The 23,282-nt window shown below is 41.3% G+C and overlaps 1 protein-coding gene across 7 annotated transcripts in view; it reads left to right on the plus strand.

Moving 5' to 3' along the window:
* Positions 1-23,282, plus strand: part of TENM3 (teneurin transmembrane protein 3) — a 620,275-nt gene that overhangs the window by 419,426 nt on the left and 177,567 nt on the right. The window contains exon 1 of one of the 7 annotated variants that reach the window (XM_053916514.1): positions 12,472-12,732. The exons of the other annotated variants lie outside the window; for them this stretch is intronic. The gene's annotated coding sequence lies outside the window, so the exon portion shown is untranslated. Of the gene's footprint in view, positions 1-12,471; positions 12,733-23,282 lie in introns of those variants that run through there. 7 annotated transcript variants of the gene reach the window in all.

Raw genomic sequence — 23,282 nt, forward strand, 5'->3', positions numbered from 1 at the left:
GTTAGAGGGATAATTAAGAAGGCCAATTTAATTCTTAATCCAACATTTAAACACTCAAAATGATGATTCATTTTAATGTTTCTTTACTCTTTCAACTAAGAGTTCTTTGAAGCACATTGATTTGAGAAATGGAAGACTTGGTATTACATATGTGATTTATGGGTGCCTGCTATAAGTAAGCCAGTATGCCAGGCAGGATGTGTGTGTGTGTGTGTGTGTGTGTGTGTGTGTGTGTGTGTGTGTGTGATTGAATTTAACGTCCATAGCCCTGAGGAGCTGGTATCATTAACCCTGTTTCACAGATGACAAGTCTGTGGTGTGGAGAGGTTAAATAACTAGCCCAAAGTCATAGGATTATTAAGTGGCAGTTAAAATGCAGATCTACCTAAAATCCACAGAGGCAAAAATAATCAAAAGAATTCTGAAACAAAGCCCACTTCATCGTATCATGAGTACTTGGGAGACAGTGAACAGTATGATTTGTCTTTTTGCAACTTTAATTCTGTTTCCACTTCTCTCCTTTTCTTTTTAAGCTTCCCTTTTCTTCTTTGGTGATATACATTTTTTTTTTCTTCACCCTTTCTAAAGCCAAAGCAGGGAACAGCTTAAATAAAAGGTTTAGGAAAAGAGAGAATAGGAAGGCTATTGTGGTGTCTTTATTTTTTATGCCTCAAGCGTACAATGCCATAATATCCCCAGCCTTCCAAAAACAGCAGTGAACTTGGTTACTGACTTAGCTCACATTCATGGCCACACGGAGTATGTATGCTAAATGCAACGTAAGGGCATAATTAACATAACAAACCATTTTAGCAGAATTAGCCTATGATTAAATGAGCGAGTGACTCCAAATTATTGTTTTTCTAAATTATTCTGCATTGTTCAGTACAGTTCTTTTTTGATATCAGGTATAAATTTAACTGTGTGTTGTAACCGCTGGCAACCTTTTGTAAGGCGGTTTCTTTTTTTTTTCTAATCAATAAATACCATGTAACTCTTGGTCCCCATGAACTGTGTACTGTTTCTGTCTTATTTAAAAGATCTTGCTTATGTGGTAGACATTATATCAGTATAATTCGAAAGAAAATTTTAATTGCCTGATAGTAGCAGGGGATGCTTTTTAAAAATTATTTTCAAGACTCTTAAGGGGAAAAAAATGATCTGTATAGCTTAGGGCTTAAACATAACTTTGAGGCTTAAAATGCATTTAAAACGGCAACATTATAAGTGAAATGTTGTGCCTGATTCATAGTAGGTGTTCAATAAATAAGCATTGAATGGATGTTCTAATAAATAAAATATTAATACAAACTAAAAAGCCATACATGTAAATAACATGTCAGGGGCATTTAATATCTCTAACAAATGCAGATGTTTAGAGCATTATGTGAGCCTTAAATTGTTACCCTTCAAAATTCAATCATGTATTTATCTTGATTTTTTGACTTGTATAACATTTAAAATTTTTCTGCTAATTAACAACAATTCATTAACTCGATACTCCCAAATTAACGTTTTGTTTTACAAACTCTTGCCAATTATTGATGAAGAATAACTTTCCAGGTCCCAAAGCTTGATGCAGAAAATAATAGCAGCACTTTTTCTCTATTCGGTCTCTTCTCTGTCCAGATGCACCACTGACCAGAGCCCTATTGTCCCGAGCCCATTAAGAGCAGCAGAAGTCCTACCCCACTTGTCCGCCCTCTTCCTAGGAATGTAGGGATCTGGCCAGAAGGCACAGCAGACCAAGGATGCCTATTGTCAGGTGCACTGGGCATGAAAGCAGCAATTTTACAGCACAAAGCTCCAATAACATTTACTTCGGTTGGCTGAGATTGAAACGTGCCAGGCACTGCTCTGTCTTGGTTGCTTAAGCACCAGCTTCCCTTGGCTTTTTGCCACTTTGTGCATTTCAAAGAGACAAGTCCTTTCAGGAAAAAGAGTTTCCCTTGTAACTTGCTGTGGAGTAAACAGACCATTCAAGCATAGTTCATTGCATTACAAACTCAACTATGCAAATTGTTCCAAATTGAAGGCAACAAAGTAATTAGTGAAATTATTTGGTTATTAGAATTCATAAGTAGGAACCGCCCTATTTTTTAAGTATTTTTTTCCTTTTCTGAAGAATCACCAAAAGATTTGTATTTACAGAATGACAACTTATTACTTGAAAGTTTCTCCTTATTCAGGTACTGACGTTTAAGGTCCTCCATGTAGAAAAGTCTCCTTTGCCTGCCCCTTGCCCTGGAGCTAACGTTTGGTTGAATTAATTTGGGGGCAGTCACTAGTGGGCACATTAGATTCCAGGGCAAACATTGAAACGGGTATGACCCACTCCTATTGGATGAATTGTTGACCACACCAACCCCCTTTATTATATAAATAGGCAGAGGAAGACATAGCTGGTAGACACACTAAAACATTTACAATCCTGACTCGTGCTGAGCTAGGTAACATTGCTGATACACTGTCCCTAGAAGGGGGACTTCACCCGAGTCCCTAGAAGATGAGGCTAGGGTGGTACAGACGTATTAATTTAATTAGTGATTTCATGTATCCGTGCAGCCAGATCTCACATACATGTATGATGTGCTAAGAAGGAATTACTAATATGGTTCCCGGACATTATTATTTGTATGGGATTCTCAAGTTCTATATCTGTTGGGTTTTTTTGGTGGGTTTTTTAAAAGGGGGAGAACATTAAAACAAAAGTATAAAATCTCATGTAAAGTGTAAAATGAAATGACTTTTTGCACTTGAACGCAACATATATCTAATGATTATCTGTTTAGAAACCAATCCTCCTTATACGAGTCAGATTAAAAAGGTTATCAGTACTATACAGAACGGTGAACACACTTCACTGGAACCCTACTTACCGTTCCTGTGCCCACTGCCGGTGGGAGCTGAGTGCGCACACTGAGCTTCATTAAAATTATTACTATTTATAAGAGAATTGTAATATATTTGAATTTCTGCAATTATGTTTATTTTTCAAAGTTTGTGAAGTAAGCCAGGGCTCAGCTCTTAATCTTTTCAAATACTTATTTCTTTTAACGAAACACTAACATCTCATGTGAGCTAACCAGTGAGCCTTCATTCACAAAGAGCCCTAAGCGAGACCTTGTTAGTCCACGTGTTCACGTTTCCTTATTGATGAACTTGTTCCCGGCTCCGTGAAATCTGCGTGTAGTCTCTATCCAGGGATACTCAGAGAAGCCACCAGGCACAAAATGAGGGCAGTTGGAGCTCAAACCACGCAGGTTGTAATCACAGCCCAGGGCAGACAGGTGCATGCCCACCCTGTACCCACCTCTGCTCCCCACCACTGCCCAGCTGAGAACCAGAATCACTCCCAAATTGGTGGTGTCGCTCAGCCATGCTCGGGCATGAAAAGGGTTCGTGTGCATCAGAAACCCTTTTCCCTAGAAGTCGGCACCACCTGTACTTGTCACACTTCAGAATTGCCACTGGAGTTACCTGCCCACTGCTGAGCTGTGGTCCTAGGAGACTTCTGGCTGGGTGGGGCAGACCCTGCTTTCTTAGAGTCATTGGAAAGAGTGCTGGGCGGGCTTTGCCTCTGTTGCTACCATCTGATTTCCCTTCGAGTATTCAGGAGGGCTTACACAGCACCGGAGGGGATATTGAGTCTCTGGGCTACTTTTCCGTCATTTGTCCTCCTTGGGCTGAAGAAGGGAAAAGAATGGGAGGGTCCCAGGCCTGTCCAAACATGCCTGCAGCGAAAATGCTTCAAAGCACTCTCGATGGATGGGGCTTGTTTCTCTGAGTCCACAGGGCATCTCTGCCAGGGTTTCCAGCTGGACACTGGCTGTGCTGGCTGGGGAGGGGGGTGGAAGCCAAGTACTTGTAGTGTTTAGTGACCAAAAATCCACGGCGTGGTAGGAACATCGTGACATTTACACTTGTATATCTTCCTGTTCCTCACCCATTCCCGACATGCTGCCAGTCTGCCAGCAGGCACCCTCGATGAAGGTGATAAAAATGGCAGAGCTGAAAGATGTTGTTCCTTCAAAGGTACCATCCATCCGTTGAGTAAGAGGACATCGACGGGGGTGCGTACAAAGCCATTTGTTCTTCAGCGAAGACAGTTGATGTTAATCTCTCCAATGCAGCAAAACAAAAAAGATAACAGTTTCACTCTTATTATCCCTTGGTACCAATGGCACACATTAAAGTATTTGTCCTGATACAAACAATAATTCTGTGTTTCTATGGCACCAGCTCTCAGACTCCTTGTCCTGACTTGTCATTATGTATAAATCAGTTTTTAGGCTTCTTCCAGGGAAGCCTTAGTGCCTACTGTGTTTTTTTTTTTTTTATTTGAGACATTATAATTCTAAAGACAGTAAAATTGATAGTTTCACTAGAGAAAAATATCCAAATAATGTATAAGAAGAATCCAGTGACCACTGCTCCACCTGGATGGTTATTTTAAGACATAATCAATGAGGCTAGAACTTACTATGACTCAGTTTTCACCTGAATTCTCCAGGGTGTCAGCCGTGGCCACTGAGTCTCCAATCCAATGAGATTATTCTCTCTTTAACGTTACTCTCTGCGTTTTCTATTTCGTTCTCTTCCTTTCATTTCCTTGTTTTGTTTTGTTTTTTTTCATATCTTAGTTTTGTGTTTCAAAAACCAGCCCTCCCTGTGCCAATCCAGGGGAAGGATTGTGTGGTTCTTATACAAACTTATATCTTAAAAGCAACAATGATGAAAATAATAGAGTGTACAGGGTTGAATTATTTAAATTAAAATTGTCAAGAGTGGTATAATGCACAGAGTCTCCGAAAACCTCTGAAAGGAGTCATTTTCCTGGTTGCCATAGAAATGAGGAGTTTCTTATTCTTTGGTCCTTACTCAGGTCACGCTACTTTTGTTTAATTACAATAAAGTAGTACCCACTAATCAAAAGATCCTTTGTTCCAGGTAGAATTCAGAGTTTCATTCCCCTGAACACGGTTTACCTGCCTTCCTAGGATTACTTTCTAATAGGAAAGCCAGAAAATGGCAGCGCGGTAGCCCGAATGGGGGAGAAAAATGGACCCTTCGGCAAGGGCCCTGTAATAAACTTTAAGATTTTTCTATTGATTTCTTTAATGCCCCAGCTTTGCTGTGTGCTATTCATAATGTGTTTCCACTCCACTGGTCACTTTAAGCTTTATTTCATTCAGAATTACTTTAAAGCACATGCTTGTATTGAAATTCAATTTGAGAAATGGAGAACTGGGAATCCCCATACAATCTATCAAGAGTAATTACCCCCTGATTATTAATCCTAGAGACACGGCAGCACACAGAAGTAATTTCTTAAAATTAAAATTTCAAATGCATTTTAATGTAAACGTACACAGTCGCATATGCTCACACACCCTTCTGTTTGTGAAAAACCAAAAATGAAAAGCTAAGACGTGGACGAATGTGAGGAACATCAGAATAATAATACACATTCCACAATTTTTCCTCAAATTTCTGCTTTCACATGAAATGGAGAATGGATCCCGTTTGAAGGTAACCAAAGCATTTGATGATTCCAAGCTTTGGTCATCCCCTGGAGCCAGGTTCTCTGCCTCTCTTCCTCGAGAAGCCAGCAGAAGCAACAGGCCGGGCGGATACAGCCTAGGCTGGGCCAGGAAGGGAGAGTGTCCTGTGAGGCCAAGACCCTCTTTGGCTCTTCATGTCCTCCTGGTGAATGTCATGGGTGGGTGGCCCTGCCCACTCTGCTGTTGAACAAAGGACTGCCTTCTCAGGAACAGCAGGGATGAGACCGACAAGGACCGCTCCTGTGTCTGCTGCTCCTCCAAGCCCTGAGGACAGCACCCCATCAACAGAGGGGTTCTGAGGGAAGCACCAGGGAAAGGAGGCAGAAGGGCTTCCTGAATGAAGACACCCTGCTCCCAGGAAAGAGGATGGGAAGAGGAAATAGCAAGCAGCACCCACATAGAAACTAGCTTCATGGAGGAAAGACACATGGGTGGAGACACAGCTTGGCAGAAAAGGTAGCGTTTTAGACGTACCCTCTCCGTGAGGTATAACGTCTGAGTGTTTACATGTATTTTCTTTATTTTTAATTCTAATTTATTTTTATTGAATTGATTGGGGTGACATTGGTTCATGAAATTATATACATTTCAGGTGTACAGTTCTATAATACCTCATCTCTGTATTGTATTGTGTGCTCACCACCCCAAGTCAAGTCTCCTTCCATCACCATTTATCCACCCTTTGTCCTCTTCTATCTGTCCCCATCCCCTTTCCCTCCAGTAATCAGTATACCGTTGTCTGTGTCTGTGAGTTTGTTTGGTTTTTTCCTTAATCCCTTCACCTTTTTTACCCAGCCCCCAACCCCCCTCCCCTCTGACAGCTGTCAGTCTGTTCTCTGTATCTATGAATCTGTTCCTATTTTGCCTGTTAGTTTATTATGTTCATTAGATTCCACATATGAGTGAAATCATATGGTACTTGTCTTTCTCTGACTGGTTTATGTCACTTAGTATGATGTGCTCCAGGTCCATCCATGCTGTTGCAAAGGGTAAGATTTCCTTCTTTTTTATGGCTGAGAAATATTCCACTGGGTAAATGTACCACAGCTTTTTTATCCACTCATCTACTGATGGCCACTTGGGCTGCTTCCAGATGTTGGTGGTTGAGAATAATGCTGCAGTGAACATAGTAATGCATAGATTCTTTCAAATTAGTGCTGTGAGGTAGGGTGCGTCCATCTCTCTGTCTACGTGCACAGATGTAGTTCTGTATGAAAGAAAGCCAGGTGTCATCTGTGGACCACCTCCAGCTGCTGGTACCCATCTGGCCTTTGCTGTCACTCTCTGCAAATGGGAAGAGAGGTGGTAAGCAAAATGTAAGAGCCCAAGAGGATTTCACAATTATCAGTAATAATTGAACAAATGGAATATCAGGAGCCATGCTCAAAGCAACATTGATTGAAATGTTCTAAAACTGGTTGGCTGACAGGTGGACAATACTGCATATTTATTAAAAATTGTTAAATTTATGAATTTGGGTTTCAAAACTATAAATGTTATAGTATATAAATGATACCTAAACAAAGGTATTTTTAAAGAATTAGTTTATACTTTCCTTGTTCTTTATAGTTCATAAAATTCTTCCAAATAGTTAATGACTTAGGAAAATGCTTATGACATGATAATACACGGAAAATAGCAAAGCAGAACTATACAGTATGATCTGAATTTGTATGAGAAGAAAAGATGGGAAAGTAATAAGCCAAACTGCTTCTGGGTAAATGGATTAGGGATGGTTTTTGTTTTCTTCTTCTCCTAGTTTCTGTTATTTTTCTGTAGTTCTGTTCTCCCCAGTTTTTATACTGAACTTGTTTTTATGATGAAAAAATGTTAATGAGAATTTTTTGTCAGTATCTATCGAAACTGTTTATGGGGATAAGCTGTGACTCAGTATCTCATTGCTCTGGTTCTGTCCTATAGAAATAGTTACACAAGAGATTAAAGGTGTAAGGATTAGCCCTGGCTGGTGTGGCTCAGTGAATTGAGCACTGGCCTGTGAACCGAAGGGTCATCAGTTCAATTCCCAGTCAGGACTCATGCCTGGGTTGTGGGCCAGGTCCCCAGTAGGGGGCACTCGAGAGGCAACCACACATTGATGTTTCTCTCCCTCTGTTTCTCCCTTCCCTCTCTAAAAAAATAAATAAATAAAATCTTTAAAATATATTTTTTAAAGTGTGAGGATTAATAGGTAAACATTAGAAGCAACCTAAATGCCCAATGCAAGGTAAGTCATGCTATTTAATAATACTACTCAGTTGTTCTAAAAAAAGAACTGTAAAAAGTATACAGAAGACATGTTGTGCAGATATGTGTTCTGCCATGGGTGGATCAGAAAGCCATTCTCCAAACTAAATGTGACGATACGGAGATTGATTGCATCTTCAAGACTGTACGTGTGAGAGTCTGGGCAAACTATATAAAAAGCATAATTGTCCTTATTGTGTTGAGTAAGTTTCAGTTTTGAGCCCCCATTCCACCAGATGGTAGAAGCTCTGTAAATAGACATAGTCAAGTCAGGGCTCCTTGTCAGCTGTCTAATCGCATTCCAGGAAATGGGATTATTAATGTCACCTTATGAGCACTGTGGATGGATTGTGTCCCACCAAATTCCCATGTTGGAACCCTAACTCCCAGTGAGAGTATTTGGAGAGAAGGCTTTTGGAAGATACTAGGTTTTGGTGGAGTCATGAGGTTGGATTTTTCTTGGTAGGATTAGTGCCCTTATAAGAAGGAGAGACACCAGATGTGTCTCTGCTGTGTGAGAATGTGGCAGGAAGACCGCTGTCTACAAAACAAAGGGCCAACAAGAGGGCTCTCCTAAAGAACCCAGCTGGCTGGCAATCTGACCTTGGACTTCCCAGCCTCCAAAACTGGGAGAAATAAATGTTTATCGTTGAAGCCACCCCATCTATGGTGCTTTTTAGTAGCAGCCCAAGACAGATTTTGGTATCCAGAGGTAGGGCACCGCCATGACAAAGACCTAAACATGTGGAAGCGGCTTGGGGACTGAAATTTGGGGGAGGCTGCAGGAGTTTTGAGCGGCATGCTAGAAATAGGAGTGTTAAACCTGACGGTAGTGAGTCCTACATGAGATGAGGAGCATGTTATTGGAAACTGGAGGGAAGGCTGCCCTTGTTGTAAGGTAGCAAAGAGCTTGGCTGAGCTGAGTTCTGGTGCATTGTGGAAGGTAGAACCTCTGAAGGATGAAATGGGGTATTTTGCTAAGGCAACTTCCAAGCAACGGGTTGAAGGTTCACCATGGTTCCTTCTCTTTTTTCCATATGCGTTGAGATACTCTGATCTCAATGGGTATGGAAAAATGCTTAAGGAGGGAAATGAATTGAAGGAGTCGTTAAGCAAAAAGCAACCAAAACTTGAAGGTTTGGAAAATTCTCAGCCTGTCTTTATTGCAAAGAATGAGAAAGCTTGTTCTGAAGAGAATATGAAGGGTGTGGCTGAATAACCGTTTCATAAAGAAATCCTAGCCTTGATTGACACTTGGATGTAACCAGTCATTTCTACGGCAGCCAGAAATAGAGATGGGTTTCTACCAGGGAGACACGAGCAGATTGAACTAACGGGAACGGAGAAAGTGAGACAAGATCAGAGAGGGCCGTCAGACCTCCTAGATCTAGCTGTGTTGGAATGCAGAGCTGTTCAGCTGCAACCCTGCACTCTTCTTCCGGAAAAGGGGAGAAGGTCCTTGAAGGCAATTCAAAGATTATCAGGGCCACAGCCTAGGTTTCAGCAGGCCAGAGGGCCAAGAGTGAGGCATTGAAGGCACAGCCACCCAGAGGTGGGGGGCGCAACCCCAACCCAGCAGAGCTGTGAAGCCCATTGCTAAGCCAGGGGACCCAAGGGCAAAGTATCAAACCAAAGAGGATCATTCTTGAGCCTTCAGATCTAGTGGCATTTGCCTCACTAGGTTGGGACTTGCTCAGGACCCACCACTCCTTTCTTCTTTCCTGTTTCCCCTTTTTAGTATGAGAACACCTATCCTGTGCCTGTCCACCCCTGAACCTGGGAGGTACATGACTTGTCTGGTGTCACAAACACAAGGCTGGCATTTTGCCTCAGGATGAATCCTACTCAGGACTCACCGTTATCTGACCCAGGTGATATTTGGATAGAACTTTGATCTTTATGCTTCAGAGCTGACACTGGAGTAGTTCAGACTTTTGAGGATGTTGGGATGGACCGAATGCACTTTGCACGTAAGAAGGAGATGGATTTGGGGGACAGGAGAAGCATGCTATGGACTGCATCATGTCAAGAATTTATTAATTGAGACCCCGCTTCTACTTGAACGATGTTTCCTAAGGTGCTACATAGTCTCAGAACATGGAGCAAGATACAAGGAACAAGGCAATGGTGGTGATGGTAGGGAAACAGTGTTACTATTTCAAATTTCTACTCTGGTACCTGGTTGTCATCCACAGTTAGGGCTCGGGAGGGGAGGGAGGATGTTCACCTTTTACTTTACGTAACTGTAATATTTAAAAATAATAGTCACCCCTTTTTAATAAAAAGTTAAGCATTTCCTAAGTTTTATGGCCATTGCTCCTCACCACAGTACTGCGATGTAGCTAGGACAGTTACATCATCCCCATTTTAACAAATGAAGAAACGAGGTCCTTCACATGAATTATAATTATCCTTGATCTTGGACAAGTAAGAAAAAAATGGGGGAACAAATGTAATGCGTGTCTTCAGCGTGTAAGACACGTGCTAGGGAAGACACTATTGAATATGCCTTAACAACACCTCGTGTCTCTGTAAGCCCTCATTGATTGAAAAGCATTCCAGAGTGACTTTGGTGGGTTGATGTGGCCACTGAAAGAGCTTGTGCCCATCCTTTCATTCCCAGCGGTATCTCCTCCATTCTGGTCTTCGCAGCTTCGTGTTTCAATGGCCACAATAGGCTTTCTTGCTGCTGCTCTTCATTCTGCTCCAATGCATTCCTCTCCCCAGTGCTTCCACTGAGATGTGGCTTGGATTGTATCATTGTGGGGCCTGGGGACTCAAGGAGACCCTCGCAGAGCTCAGAAATCTGTTCTAGAAGATCCCTGGCATGGGATTTTCCAACCTTTCCTTGAACAGTTGGGCAGGGACTAGCTGCTAGAGGAGGCTGCTTGTCCTATTTTTAGCCAGCTTAATGTGTTAGAGAGTTCCTTCTTATTGCTCTACTGAATGTTTCCCTTCAACATCCACACAAGATGTGTGAGTCCAGTCTTGCTTTTAAATGGCAGTCTTTGAGCAAAAATGAGGCAGCACACCGATTTGTTTGCTGAGGGAGGGAGTGGTTCAGCTGGCCTGTCTCCGCAGCATTGCCTTGGTTCCAGTTTGTAACCTGTAAAGGAAAGTGTGGGTACATTTCCTCCATCTGGTAGGTGATCTGTAGCAATCCCGCAACGGTGGAACATCTGCTTCTCTCTTCTTTTTAGCTTTGCAGAAATGTCAGGTACTTCTATGCCAGGGGAATTTTTAAATCTACTAGTTTATTCCCTCTCTTTGCTTTTATAGCTGTTGTTTTGGGCCAGCGTATTTCCTCATTACCGTGCAAATGTCTACATGAATACGTGCAATCTTATTTATCTTCTGTCTTTGAAACATTTCCTGCTTGGTTGGAGTTTTTACCCACAGAAAAGTTCCAGTTTTCATTAGTATTCATATATAACTGGGCCATCAATAGAATGAAGCGATAAGGCTTTGTTAATGTGTTTATTAGTAAAATATATGTTAATATACCATTAGTAAAATAATGCTAATATCTCATTGGTTAAACCACTATATTGCACAATTTGTAGAGTGGACATCCTGGTGTAATAGGACTAAAGTGTAAGAGATATTCCTGGTGAAATTTCAGTCTTGATTACTACCCATTTCTGCTTATTTTTCCTACTGCCTGGACTTCTTATTTTACCTCCAAGATAATAAAAGCAAAAAAAAAAAAAAACGCTGAGAAAGTAATAAATCAGTTAATTATTTTCTGATAAGTGTATTGGCTGTGGAGACTACAGCTACAAGCTAAATTATATATGACTTTTAATCATACCCACATCCAATTATCACAAGTAATCAAAATTTTCTGTAGTTTAATTTCTTATAATTATTATTCAGGAGTAGCTATTTTAAATCCTCTCTAAGAGTATAATGTAGTGTTGCTACTATGTTGGTTATTCAACAAATAGAATTTTTAAAAGAAAAACGTAAAGCCAAACAATTCAAACAATAGCTTTAAATTATCATGCACCTTTGAAACTGATGCCCCTCATACCAACTGGCATTTATCAATATGTTTTCAAACTCTCTGTCTTAAATCACAGTGTCTGATTTTGTAGTGCCCCTTTAAGCATACAGATTACTCTATTAAGGAAAACACTCAGAAGACACATTTCCTGCTTGCATGCATAAGTGGATTAGACATCTAGAGTATCCTGCTTTAAAGAAAATTCTTCTTGGCATTCTTTAAGAAGGAAGGGAGAGAGGCGTGGGATTTTCACATCTGTTAAATAATCATTAGCATGTAGGGTTGAATTGCTATCTTCTTTTTTCAACTTAAGACCAGCTGTTAAAGTAAATTGAAGGGCCCCTTAATTATTGCATATTTCAGGGGCTTCTAGAGGATTCAGTTACCTAGTTCCACCACTCTGATCAAAGGAACTCATGTGCTTTGTACACCATTGTTTTTGAAAGCATTCCTTATTCGATTATTTTGCTTCTGAAGCGCTCTGTAAAAGGTCAGATAGGGTGTCTTGCTCCGGTTTCATTATGCTTCTGAGAGTAGCCCCTGCTACCAATTGTGTGTTGCTTGGATGGGTGCTAAGATGCCCCAGAGCTCCCTTCCCTTGGCCTTGTACGAGTTTGCTCTTGTCGCTTCGATTGCTGAGTCAGAGATTTTAATGTTAGTATGATATTTGGAGTCTGTGAAAAACAGATTCAGAAAAGTGAGCAGATTGTCGGCAACAAGATGCCGTGGTGTTGCCAGAGACACGTCTGCCAGGAGGTGTGCCTCCCAGTCCCTGACTTTAATTACCTTGAGGGTTTCCTCACTGTTGTTGGCTTCACGACTCCTTGTAACCATGGACTAAAAATCTTCACCTGGCTTGGAATGAGCAAAAGCAAGGAAAAGCAAGGCATGGAGCTTTGGCCCTTCGCTGGAAACACTGTAAGTGACTGAATGTGAAAATCGAATTTCGTCTGCTTCCAAATAGACCACAGTGCTGGGTGGTCGTGCAGATGCTGTGTACGCCGTTTCCTTCCCCCAGATCGCAATGCACTGCGTCACCTGGCAACTAGGCAGACAGCCCGAGAGCCCTGCCTTTGCAAGTGGGTGCTCCCCCTTGAAGTCGCCTCCCAAGTGAGTGTCAGTGTGGATGTACAAAAGATGAACTCTCTCGGAGTATGCTCTCGTGTCTGCACAATTAATGCATCTTAGATCTAAAGCTCTTTTCTCAAAGAGTGGATGTCAGAATTTCTGTGCACACTCTTTATAGTAGATGTATAATAAACTGCATGTACGGGCACTGTTCTTTTTATGCTATTTCACTACTTTGAAAATTAAATGTATTGGTATATATTGTGGCATATTTTAAGACTTGGAAAGGCCATATTCTTCTTTACTGTGATGAAGGGGTTTTTCTCCCTAAAGGTGTGTATAAGAAATGAAGTATATATTACTCCATTCCATGAAGGGTATGTGGAGAGGGAAATAAAATAACTTTTAAATAAAGTGGCACATGTAAGAGACATAATTTAGTCTATGCCCTTGAAATTTAAATTTAGGTAGGAGAGCTCAGAATGGAGGTTGCTTTTAAAAACTGGTTTACCATTTTGTGTGATGGAATGACTTACATGGGAAAATTTCAAGTACCTTGGCTCTGTTGTTCAAATAGTTCAGAGTTCAGCGATCTCATACCGCCTCTTCTGCTGCCATGTAAGCCTTGGCCACCGCCTCTCACTGGGATAGCAGAGCCTCCCATCTGGTCTTTCATCGTCCACCCTTGTCACGCCTCCCCGTCTCTTCTCAACACCATGGCCAGAGAGACGATTTAAAAATAGAAGTTAGACTGTAGCTCCATCCCCTCAGGACTGCCCATGAGCTCCCACTTCACTCCGAGTCAAGGTTCCCCTTTTAGTGGCTCACAGGGTCCCGCAGGAGGGGCTCCCATTATCTCGGAAGCCCCTCTCCTCCTCCCCCACCCCCCCGGGGCTATGTCTCTCTGGGCGTGATGACCTCCTTCCTGTTCCTGGAGTGTACCAGGTGGGGTCCTGCCCGGGCCTCTCCACTGGCACTGTTCCTGGCCCTTACCTGGAACACCCTTCCACCTGACTTCTTCCTGTGTATCCCTCTCAGCTCCTTCGTTCAGTCTCCGCTCATCGATGCTCACCTGACATCCCTGTTTGAAACTGCAGCCCACTCCCCCTCCACACTCTTACTTATCAAAAGCCCTACTGGCTACTAAGTCATTACATAATTTACTTTGTCATTATATTTGTTATTTACAGTCATCCCACAAAACAATATAATCCTCAAAAAGCCAGCGATTTACTCTGTTCACAGAAGTAACCCATTGCCTAGGAAATGCCAGGATATACATACTGAGTACTCCAAAATATTTTTTGAGAAAATGAATGGAGTCACAACAGCCAGTAAAGTTAAAGAGTTGGTTTGAAGGGAAAGATATCAACTATGTGTGGTCCTTTTAAGTTTTAGAAGTAAGAACTTTGGAAAGGTGGGGCTATAGCTGTGGTTATGAGACTCCTGCGTACCCAGTTCGCCAGCCGATCCTATCAGCTCTACCTCCCACCTGCATTCAGAATTTATCCCCACCCACCGCCTCCGCCGCTGTCACACTCATTGAAGCCACTGTCATTTCTCACCGGGAGCATGGCAGGAGCATCTCACAACCAGCCACCCTGATTTGGCCCTCACCCTCACATAGGTCAAGCTCACCACAGCAAGCTGGAAGGCCAGGATCCAGGGAAGAGGAACACCAGAGCCTCAGAAGAGAGGGGCTAGTGAAGGAAGAGGTGTTGGAAAGCAGGTTGGAGAAGCTTACTTCAGTCAAGAGTAAAAGCAGAGAGACAAAGAGCAGGGCCGCCTTTTCTTTGGAACTGTTAGGGAATGGCCTAAGAAGACCAAGGAATCTTGCCCCCCGTGAATGAAAGAGATAGACAACACCCAATGAGGACGACACCCAAAGCACCTGGAGCCCCATGCTCCTCCCCCTCCTCACTGCTAGCGAGGATGCAGTGTGGGCCGCACGGCTTGGACAGCTGCCTGGCAGCTGTTGGCACAGTTAAACATCTACGATCCAGTCATTGCACTCTTAGGAATTTACTAAAAAGATAGGAAAACATATGTTTAAAAGGCTCGTGCAAAAATGTTTATAGCCGCCTCATTCTTAATAACGGAAAACTGGAAACAGCTCAGATGCTGGTTGAAGTATAGTCACACAAGGGTATACTATTAATCAATAAAAAAGAACAAGCCACTGCTAGTCACAACACTCTAAACGCATCTCAGAAATATTATGTTAAGCGAAAGAAGCCAGACGTCTAAAAATACATACTATATGATTTCAATTATGTGAATGTATAAAACCCAAGAACTCACAAAAATATATAGATATGATGACAGGCCCCAGAGAGTGGTTGCCTGGGAGTGGGGTGGGGGAAGGAAGAGGAGAACTATCCAGAAAGGGCCCAGGGAGCGGCCTGGGAGAAGGTAGCGTATCCTGTCTTGTTTTGGGGTGGTGGTGTGATGGTGTACACAATTGCCAGACTCAACAAACTCAACACTTAAGACCAGCACCCCTTCTGCAAACTGTACCTCAGTAAAAACATGCACAACAAAAATGTCTGAGCATATTTTGAGAGATTCTGGGATAAACAGGAAGGAAAATGTGAGAACTCAGGTCTCAGAAAGGGAGCTACCAAAGTTTTTCCTGAGCTCGGTGCTTGAGTGAATAAATCAGAAGGTTGGAAGAAGCTGAGACCAGCCACTTGAAGGAATGGGAAGGATGTCCTCAAGGCACCAGTACTAATGAGAAGTAAGGGTGGATGTGACTCTGCAGCTGTGGACGTGATTGGGGGCGAGAAAATCAACCGCTAGTTGGGGAGTCAGAGAGACCATTGGAAGCTAGGGTATTTGTGTCTTTCTGGAAGTCATTTCTGGAGAGGTGAGATTTGAACTTGGCCTCTAAGAATAAGTTGACTTTTACCAGATGGAAAAAGTGCAGGTGGTAACAAACAGTATTATTTAAAATGACCTCCACTTGTTTTCCTTTGCTTTCATTCATTGACTAGTAGGAAATTTTAAATTGCATATAGACCTCACATTAGATGTCTTCGGGTGGTGCTGGCCTCGAGGCCTGAAGGCAAGTTAAGCTGTTGCCAGGCATCAGCAGAAGGGAAAGCCCTGCCCAAGGGCAGCGACAGCAGGGAGAAGAGGAGCAGGGGAACTCAGGAGGTGTTTCTTAGGGCAGAATCCACCGGCCTGGGTTAGTGATTCCATTTGGGGGGTGATGGCTCAGGGAGTGGGACGAATCAAAGATTGCACTCAGATTTCTAACTTGAATAAATTGGTGTGGGATGGGATGCCCCATACCATGTTAGGGGAAACAGAGGAAAGAAGAAGCAGATGTGTAAGTGGTTTGGAAGAAGAGTAGAATACTACCACCTATGGAGTTCCAGACGCTCGTCCCTTTGTTATACACTAAATCACTTCATTGTCTGTCTGCAAATGTAGGAAATTAAGACCCAGAAAGGGTCCTAACTTTGTCAGAGGTCAGTCAGCTAGAATGTGGTAGAACTAGGAGGATTCAGACCCACGGCGTTGGTGGTTCTGCATGACTTACAGGTTGGGGAAGGGTCGACAAACAAATGAGAATTTGGGTTCTATGAGTAGTGATGGTGTGCTCACCCTGAGTCGCGTTTGGTGCGTACCACTGTTGCAGGTTTGCAGTAATCAGAAGCAGCAAGATTCACTGGAGGAATGAGTCTAAACTCGATGCGAAATTGCAAAATCTGTACCGTTACACGAGTAGCTCAAACAAATGCGTGTAAAGGCAACAGTGGTGAAGATGAATGAATCTGTTACCACAAGGACAGGGCCTCTTCGTGTTCTCTTTAATATTTATAATTCATCCTGTATTTCCTTTGCCTCGTCTTCTCTTTTAAAATTTGAAGGATAGGAAAAATTCCAGTTAACTGAGGATGCTAGTTACGTGGGTTAGATTTTCCTGGTAATACATGTTGGTAATAGGAGCTACGTTTCAGGCACTATAAATTTCTACTGAAAAATAACTACATAAGAAACCATTGGTATAAACATTTTAAGAATGCGTATTTTCCCCGATGTATATAAATAATTAACTCATAAGACTGCAAATCTTCAAACAATGTGACATAATTATAAACTGCTGTGAAACCAGAACCAAAGAGCATTCTGGCACACAGCAATTAGGACTGATATGACCCATTTTAAAACAAAGACTTCGGACTGATGTGCAGTGAGTGGCAGATTTGCATGCACCAGCATATATTATAAACAGCCGCACACCAAAGATTAGCCTTAAAATGAGAACATTGTTGAAAAGACAGTTGCTTATCTTTCACACTGGTCTTTTCAGCCACACATAAGTAGCTGCCAATCTGAAGGACATATATTTAAATGCCAAAGAGAGCAATATGATACTCCAGTGCACGGGGTCACATACTCGAGCACCACCGTGGTCGTCTCGGGGATGGGTCTACATTTAATTAGTAGTACCTTCCGAGTCGCATAACCCTTCAATAATTCCACCAGCGGAGTTGACCTCATAATGACACAGTATTGAGAAGCCTGCTTATTTGCAGATGGATGTACCTATGTTCAGTGATCTATGATTCTTCCCAAATTTCACCAAACTGATGTCTCAGTCACTTCTATCTAGAGCTAAGTAGAAAAAAACAAACTTAGAAGTATTCACTTCTTTGAGTTACGGACCAGGTCCCCAGTTGGGGACGTGTGAGAGGTGACAGATCAGTGTATCTCTCACACAGTGATGTTTCTCTCCCTCTCTCTTTCCCTTCCTCCCCTCTCTCTAAAAGTAAATAAAATCTTAAAATAAAAGAGAAGAAATATTTGTCCCAAGGTTTCAGAAGGCAGCCTAAATTCACATATTAACTCAAATTCATTGTTGGTAACTATCTGGTTCAGGGTTTTGAGAAATTTTTAGTGCCTTGTTGGGGGCCAAGAACACCGTATATCTTAATAATACCTGTTAAGGTCACAGACCCAGGGTGGGAATGAGGTCAAGCCAGGGGAAATAGTGAGGGTTTCGTATAGGCCAGCTCTGTCCGAGGGGGCCGCTTTGCTGATTCGGCTTAGGCCAAACGGTAACTTTAAAAACTCTCATTTATTGATCATCTGCTATCAATTACAAGTTGTGCTGGATATTATTTCATTGAATTTCATTCTCCTTGAACCTCCAGAGGTAGTAGCTGTTAATTCACACTTTCTGCATTTAAAGAAAGGAGGCTCAGAGATTTAATGTTGACCAGACTCCAAAGCCCTTGCTCCATTTTTGTATCCCGGTACGTGCTGAGATCTGAGTGGTAGGACTAACCTAGATAACGGAAAGTAGCCAGTGATGTGTGTGCTCAGGGAGCTCCGCTTATTCTCGTCGTGACGACACAAACCTATCCAAATCATTGAAAACATTAATTTTGAAGAAATTTCTTTAAAGTGTTCTGACAAGTTTTTAAGTATATCCCTGTGAGTAAACATTTAAGTAGGCATTTGGACATAAGAATCAAGTCTCTCATCATATTTCTTCTTGTTTATAAAAATTGCTTTTAATCTTGATTCACAGTTTCTTTTTCTCAATCATATTTTAGGGGAGTATCACAATAAAATAATGATGAAATTCTGTGTGACACCAGCAGAAATGGCTACTTATCAAAGAAATGGTTATATAATAAAAGTAGAGAAATGTTGAAAATCCAGTATGTTTGTGGTGTAGCCTCGTTTTCTACACTGAATGAATACCACAAATATTTATGATTTCAATGCAGTATGTGTATTAAAACTTCTGAAGATTTTCTTGAGGACTGAAGTACTATAAAAACAGACATAGGATCAGAATTGAAATTTTTATGTGATTTAATATTTAAAACTTATTTATACTTTACTTCCAGATATTCCTAGGTTATAATCTTTTATTTATTAATAAGAAAAAATATTGAGATTCATATTTCATACATCATTGAAATGATTTTACTTAAACAGAAATTCTTTTCACATTTATCATTATTTATTACTAGTTATTTTGAGGAGCTGAAAACATATTTTGTTCAGGAGTAAAAATAAATAGATTAACTACAATAAAATACCAACAATAAAATGAATTTTTCTTAAAGGTTTTTAGCTAAAGGTATTTTCTATTTCATTTCAAGCATAGAAAAGTACTTTAATTCACAAAAGATTTAGTTCTTCAACCTGCCGCTTTATCCATTTGTGACTCAAAATGCTTTCACACAATTTGTCACATGTCCCATAAATTTTTATTCCAACAAATTTCACAATTTAGTTTGGGTATGTGAGGTAGAAATATATAATCTTTCAAATGCCTTTTTCAGCCTTTAATATGCCTAGTCATGTCACCTTGATTTCCATAATGTGGATTTCTACTCTGATCAGAATCGCAATTTACCACAGCTTTATTATTTATTGTTTATTCATTAATTTATCCTCCACTTTATTCCAGAAAGGATACTCATAGGAAGAATTTACTTATGGGTTGTTTTCATTTGATACGCATCTTTTCGTGCAATTATTTATTGCCATCTCTACTAAACTGTATTTACGAAGTTCCTGCTTTATTAATTCCTTGCTTTAGAAATGAAGAAAACATCTGTAAGCAAATGAATTATTCTGACCCACTATGTAAAGAATGATTTTGAATGTTAAAGCATTTCAATGAGCCGTGGATACATGCTATCTATTATATATTTTAACTCAAATCGAGCTACATAGTAACATATATTATTTTTGCCTTTCTGCTAATAATGTCAAATGGTACTTGTAGATAAAGCTTTAATTTTAAGTGACAGATAACCTAGTACTACACCTAAATTTGGTTACAGTTTTGCTCCTCTTTTTCTGTTCTCCTTCTCTGCCCCTGCTCTGCAAATCTCCCTCCCACAGACTTTTGAAATCTCAGATGGTCAAAGAGTGTATCCAGCTCGCAGACACAGAGCACATGCTTCCTTTTTCCTAACGTGATTTTACAGATAGGCCTTAAATCTGGCTGTCTTTATGCAGGTTATCTGCCCAGCTTCTGCTACACTTGAAGCTAATGTGAATTTATAGTCCTTGGTTTTATAATCACTATTTTTACCTTCTAAATGAAGAATAAGAAAAAGTCATTATTGAGGGAGCAATTAAAAGTGTATGTTTAACACTAATCCGCATAGACAGACACGTAGTAAAACTGTATAGAAGAAACACACACACCAGGAGTACAAGTGGAACTGGGGAAATCTGGAAAAGTGGGTCATATCAGTGTTAATATCCTGGTGTGAGTTTTTTTTGCAAGATGTTGTCATTGGGGAAACTGAATAAAGGATGCACAGATCTCTCTGCACATGATTATAGTACAATAATTACAATAATTAGTTCTTAAAACTGCACATGAACCTACTACCATTGTCTCAAGTTTTCCAGTTAAAAAAATAATGGGTTGGCAAACTTTTCCTTAAAGGGCCAGGTGGTAAATATTTTAGGCTTTTGGGGGAAGCATAAGGTGGCAACCACTCGAATCCATTGCTATAGCGCCAGAGCCATAGAACAAGCAAATGGGCTCGATGTGTTCATTGGAAACTTTGTTTATACAAACAGGCCGCAGTTGACTTGTAGCTTGGAGACCTCTGGTGTCAAAAGAGACATGAGCTTTTGAAAGTCTATCTCCTACTCCCTTGCAGAAAAAGATATTAAAAGTTAATTTTATATTTATAATGTTTTAATTCGCAGCTTGTCTCCATCTTCAAAATTCCCTTCATTCACATACGTATTTATATAGGAAGTTGACATACACACTTTCATTTGTTTTAAATATTCTGCTTGGGTATCGTGTTTTTCCATTTTGGGAAATCAAAATAAGTTAGTTATTTTTAGACAGAGCACTGTATTCAAGGAAGAAATAAAATGGAATTGCTACCCTAAAATTCTCATCTCTAAACATGAATAGTAATCAGCGAAGGAGTTCAGGTTCAAAATTGAAAAATAGGCATTGCTGTGCTTTCTTTTTTTACGCGTCTTGTCTGAGAGCTGAACATCCTCTGGAGGAGGTTAGGCTGTACTCGGTTACTCTCATTCTCCGGGTGTGACAACGCGTCACCATAAGCAGAATTCAACTTTATTTTTTTGGTAAATTTATTGGGGTGACGCTGGCTGATAAAACTATACAGGGTTCCAGTGTACAGCTCTGTAACACATCGCCTCTGTTGCACTGTGTGCTCACCTCCCAGAGTCAGACCCCCTTCGTCACCGTGTACTTGACCCCCTTCCCCTTGTACTACCCCCCACCCCCTTTCCTTGGGTTTTGTTTATTTGTCTTGTTTGTTCTTACTCGCTGCTGGTCAGAATGAAAACTGGTACAGCCACTATGGAAAAGAGTATGAAGATTCCTCAAAAAATTAAGAGAAGAGTTACCATATTACCTAGCAGCCCCTCTTCTGGTTATCTACTGAAAGAAATGTGAAAACATTTATTTGCAAAGATGTATGTACCCCTCTGCTCACTGCAGCATTGTTCGAGGTGGCCAGGACATGGAGACACCAAAGCGTCCTTAGATTAGACAGATGACTGCATAAAGAAGACCCAGTGTGTGTACATGTGGGACACTCCTCAGCCATTAGAAAAGATGAAACACTGCCGTTTGCGACAATGTGGCTGGACCTTGAGAATATCTTGGGGGGGTTCTGTCGTTGTTTTTGCTTTTTCCCACCTGCCTGGGATATGTGTTCTAGCTGCTTCAGGTGTGTTAAGTCCTGGCTTCAGACAGAGCATCTGCTCCTTTAGGCTAATAAACCTGTCTTCTTCCGAGTCTCCCCAGTACCTCAGCATCATCGGGCCAGTGAAGTTTGGGCGTGTGTCTTGGCAGCGGCGAACCATTGCTGGTCAAGGGGAATAAATTCATGCAAACGAGGTTGTCAGTCGTATGCAGGATAGATTGGAGTGGGGAGCCGATGGGGACAGGTGTCAGCACACAGTTCTCAGGGCTTCTGCCTCGTCCACAGACACGGGTTTTATTTAGTGAACGAGAGGTAGACGGGAGGGATGGGGGGTCTAGATAGGGTGGTGCGGCGGGAATCCAGGGGAAGGTACACGACCAACGTCCATTTGAGTAAACTAACAACAAACTTGATGATTAAATATAAAGAGAGTAAGAGTCCACAGTGTCACCAAACTTTGGATTAGAAAATGGTGCTTTCATTGGGAAAGTGGGACTGTTGAGAAAGAGGCCGGAGTTGGGCAGGGAGTACAGGAGGAGTGTGAGCTTCCTTTAGGGCAGACTGACAGTCCCCTTAGAGAAGCAAGAAGTATGTTTTCCTTTCAGGTGTGTTAGAATGAGAATAATGACGTTACAGTCACTGAAACGGGCTTTTTAAATTGTAGCCACAGACTTGAAAATTTCCCCTTTTCCGCCAATATGGATATATGCTTTCTAGATTAATTTCGGGAATCGTACTTTACATGGATCTTTTCAAATGAAATCAGTTTATTTCAAAGTGAGGTTCTTATGGTACAAAGTTAATTGAAACATCCATGGAAGTATAATTTTGTTATAATTCTCATTTCACATTGAATGACTTAGTTCCTGCTGCAGAGGCAGAGACGCGTTGGGAACTAATTTACCTGTGAGAAGGCAGAGGAGCCGCAGATGAAATCTTGGTTCTTTGAGAAAATTGCATGGTGTCGAGGTTTGTTTTTGCTGCTTGTGCATCTGTTGCTTTACACAGCATGTACGTATGTTCGAGGGCCAGTGGAGGACAGGTAGCAAATCTTAATCAGTCTTGATGGGGGTTTTTTTCTGTTTGAAAAAAAGAGGTTCAAATTCACTTTAAGCCTAGGGAGTTTAATTAAAGTAAGTAGAGACAAAAGTACTCTTTCGAGAGCTGTCATTTCTTTTCGAGTGACACTATTAATAATGTAGCGCAATGCTATTTTGGAAGTTTGGTTCTTTCCTTGTCTTTTGTCTTGTCTGACTCTTCCACATTCTAAAGGAAAGGGGAACGAAGCATTTAAAGGAAGGTACTACACTCCATTCACTGTCTCCTTGTACACCACATTATCTCTGACCTCAGCTGTAATTCTTTGAAGAAATAACCCTTCCCAGCTCTATTTTTTCTCTCTCCCTTGCTCTTTTATTGTGTGTCTCAGTTACAATGGCAACAACATGTGGAGGGTGCTTCACAAAGAATTTTTTTTTTCAATTAGGGTGAAAATTAGATCATGCTATGAACGTTTCGTTGTGAGTGTAACTTCCCTTTTTGACAGCTCCATTAGACGTGCCCAGTTATAAATCTTCATATTTCTGACTTGCCTTGAAATCAGAAAGTGTTTTCATTGCGCCGGTCTTTGTGAGCAACAAGCAGGAACGAAGGCCGGGCAGACATCACAGCTTCTTTGAGGAACTTACCCGCTGTAACTCAGGGCCAGGGCCAAGG

Source organism: Desmodus rotundus, chromosome 13 (assembly GCF_022682495.2).
Source record: "Desmodus rotundus isolate HL8 chromosome 13, HLdesRot8A.1, whole genome shotgun sequence".
NCBI classification, from domain to species: Eukaryota; Metazoa; Chordata; class Mammalia; order Chiroptera; family Phyllostomidae; genus Desmodus; species Desmodus rotundus.